Source organism: Octopus bimaculoides, chromosome 2, assembly GCF_001194135.2.
Source record: "Octopus bimaculoides isolate UCB-OBI-ISO-001 chromosome 2, ASM119413v2, whole genome shotgun sequence".
Taxonomy (NCBI): Eukaryota; Metazoa; Mollusca; class Cephalopoda; order Octopoda; family Octopodidae; genus Octopus; species Octopus bimaculoides.
Window position 1 is genome coordinate 136505562 of NC_068982.1, and position 3980 is coordinate 136509541.

Sequence of the window (3980 nt, forward strand, 5' to 3'; positions counted from 1 at the left end):
ATTATTATTATTATTATTATTATTATTATTATTATTATTATTATTATTATTATCATTATTATTATTATTATTATTATCATTATTGTTATTATTACTTTCCGATTGATTTGCATTTTATTTCATCTTCGGACCGCTTCTCAAGTAGAAACCTAAGACACGTATGTATTAGATGGTGAAACACTTCCTGAGAATGTGGCCGGTTGATGTCAACACAATTTTTTGAGTCTCATAGACTGTTAGTGTTCCAGGGGTCTTCTCAAAAAAATTGTCACCACTTTTCTTGGTCATTCCCAGGGTGCCTATATCAATAGGGATGGTTTTGATTTTTAATTGCCTATCTTAAGGTTGTAACATTTCGATAGCTGTTCTAATTCCTTTGCTGAGATGTTTCTATCAGCAGGCACTGTCATATCGAGTAACAGGCATGTTTTTGTCTTACGTCTTTGATGACGATGTCTGTTCTGTTATCATTTATTTCTCTGTCTGTAAGTATCCCATAATCCCATAAGATGGTAACATTCTCTCCCTCTTAGGATGCAGGATATTATAGTGACAGCATATGCTCCAGTGCAAGTATTAGCCAACTCGATCATGCATGGTTTTATATTCTGTAGGGGAAAAGAGTCAACAACCGGCAACATTGTTGTCAATACTCACAGGTTTTTCATTGCAGAGTCTACAATCGGTGTCTACCATATTGTTTATGACGTTAGCTTGATAGTTCTGACTGAGAGGGCTCTGATCTGGTGCCACTAGTATAAACTCTTGTTTTTGCTTTCAAGCCAGCAGTCTGCAGCCACTGATAGGTTCTTCAAATACTTCCACCAGCTTTTGCAGCTCTTTTGGGGTATTGTTCATGCAATGGTTTCTCTTGCCACAGTTTCGATATTTTCTTTAAGTTTTTTTCTACCTTAGTGGATGGTGTGTCTTCCTAACCATCATCATAATCACGGACATTAAGCACTTGTCTGTATTGATATGCCTCATTTGAGATTCAGTGCAGTTTCTTACTCAGTTTGTGTTGCCCTACCAACTGCATCCTCCAGTAGGTGTTACTATGGATGTACATTTGGAGTCCCACAGTGATCGTTATATAGGACGTTTCAAGTTGGATTAGACCTCTACTGCCTTCTTTGCGTGGGATATAGAGTCAATAGACGTCCAAGTTTGGGTGATGCATGTTGTTTAGTGTCAGCCGTTTCCTGGTCTATATTCCATGCGCTTATTTCTCTTATTTTTCTGAAATATTTTATTAATTGGATGTTACTGAAATTTACATAGTTTTGTTATCGAAAATACATACGGAAATATATGCCAAACGCTTAAACTCATTTATTCATATCTGATGCGATTTTCGACTGCGTAATAGGTTGAAATCCTACTGCTTAGCTGAATTTAATGTTCACCGTGATTAATGATATGCCGGAAGTGTAAAATATCAGCTGTTATATAGAACCATCATTTGTAAGAGATCTGGAAATACTTTTACAATATTCACTCACATAAAGATAAATACATATATGCATACAGACACATACGCATACACACTCATACACGTACACACTCATCGCATTAATTTGTCAACGTGAATGCACGTGATATTAAGTTGGACCAAAACCAACGTGTCAACCATTTTAAGTAGAAAACTGTGTCATAAACTATCTGTATGACATACGATCGGCGTTCAACATACTTTTGGGGGTTAATATTTCTTATATGGGCGATGGGCTATGCATATTGACCGTTACTTGAAAACTCATTCACTGATTGAGAAGAATTGTACGCAGACGAAAACAAAAGTTGATGTCATGCGTCATATAATGGCTTTATAATATAATGCCTGAACCCTTATATTACATTTCATGTCTGTTGTCATAATAGGTCTAATGTCGAATTTTAGTTTCAACTTTGAAGTCATAGAAGTGGGTTTCATACTGTGGAACATTAAAAGATTAACGTTACGTTGTTCGACAATGGTGTCGTCAAGATTGGAGTGAATTGCATTGATTACAATCCCTTTACTGATGGCCACATCTATTCTCCACACTGGCGTGCATTTACAGGAGGCAATGTCCAAAAATAATCCTACCAAGGTATTGCTGAAGTGAACAGAGAGAATAATAGTGATGAAAGATGGTATGAATACTTCGCTACCCGATTAGATTTCCATGAGTTTCGACAAGTGATTGTCTGAACACACAGCTGGTTGATAGCACACATATAATGTCATGATTATACTGCGTCTTTCAAGATATGTATTTCAAGCTGAAAACAAGGAAGTTGTGTCACATACAATTTCGCTGCAATTGTGTTTCCATTTGTACATATGTTACTCGAATATTATGAATGCGTTGGATCTTCGGTCTAATACAGCTGAAAAAAATGATTCAAAATTTTACATATATATCAATTTTAATCCTTCGACTCTCGCGAGTGTTACTTTGTAAAACCTCCCACAGAAATAATTAAAATCTAGAGAAATATGAATACCTATCGGCCGCGGACACTCGCGATATACTGAGGAGGTCGCGATATAAATTTACATATATTAACCAGAAACATCCGCGATGTACTGAGCGCACGATAGGTGAAGCGCGATATGATATGGGATTACTGTATTTAAAATATAATTAAATTGTGAAATTAATGTTATATTCACAGTGGCATAGATAAAATAAAGAAGAAATCCGTATATCGAGAAATCCAGCTATGTTCAGAACAGAACATTAACATTATTATGAAGAAGCCAAAATATTTTCATGATTTTAGACGACGCTGTCGTTCTATCTAAAAGGCGATAATATGTAGCCAAGTTTTAAATGTGACGCAATGCTAACTATCATTACAGGATGTGTTGTAAAAGGCTTGCATGAAAATATATACTGTCGTTTTTACAGTATTTTATGCCAAGAAATGCTTAAATACAGTGAAAATTCAACTTATTCGTTTCTAGTTATTGATATTATAAATATTCTTAATACATATCTAGTTACACTCACGATTTTACTGCTTCAAGGAAAATTAAGAAGGCTTCACTGCAAGAAATTGTGTCAAGGCTACAGAAAGTAGACAATCTACGGATTCTGATAATTCAGCTCAAATTTTGAAAACAATGCATTATGTATGCACTTGATGGATCGAAAGATAATGTTATATTGCAAGAAATTGATGATAAAAGAAATGGAAATAAACAATTGGCGTGAAGTAATTTATATTCAGTGTCAGATAACAGTAAATAATGGGATGAGATTCAATAACATCCATTTTTTGGTAAGAGAAAAAAAAAAGACTGTTGGTATGTGGTAATACTAAAAACTGTGATTTATAGAAACATATTGTTTCTGATTTTAAAAGGTAAAAGACTACTACGCTTTATTCACACACACACGCACAAGTACACACAAATACACACAGACACAGACACAGACACAGACACACACACACACACACACACACTCACTAATTGATAGATAATGATAGGTATAGTGAGAAAGATTGCGAGAGAAAGGGACAGCAAAGCGGCCAAAGTATTTCGTGTGTGTGTGTGTGTGTGTATGTGTGTGTGTGTGTGTGTGTGTGTGTGTGTGTGTGTGTGTGTGTAACTTAGATGTTTCGACCAAAATTGGCCCAGGTCATGTCTAACTTAATAGCACCACCTGACTGGATTTGCTAAATCCTTTTTAAGTCAAGTTTCGTGTTATCATCGCCCGTTCAAGTAGGGAGTTCTTGTTAATTGAGTTGTATCCATGTATAGGTGGTTTATCTGGTATTCCTTGAAGAAATTTGTCCAGATTCCTTTTAGTGGTGACGGTGACTTTACCTTTTGGGACAACGTTGAATGGGTCAGGGCCTGTTAAGGGAAAAATTGTGTTGCTGTGTATTTATGTGTTGTGATTCTGAATTGGGTAGAAAACGTAGTCCTAACGTTAGATGAGTTCTGAAACCAATGTGTGTATATATATATATATATATATATATAT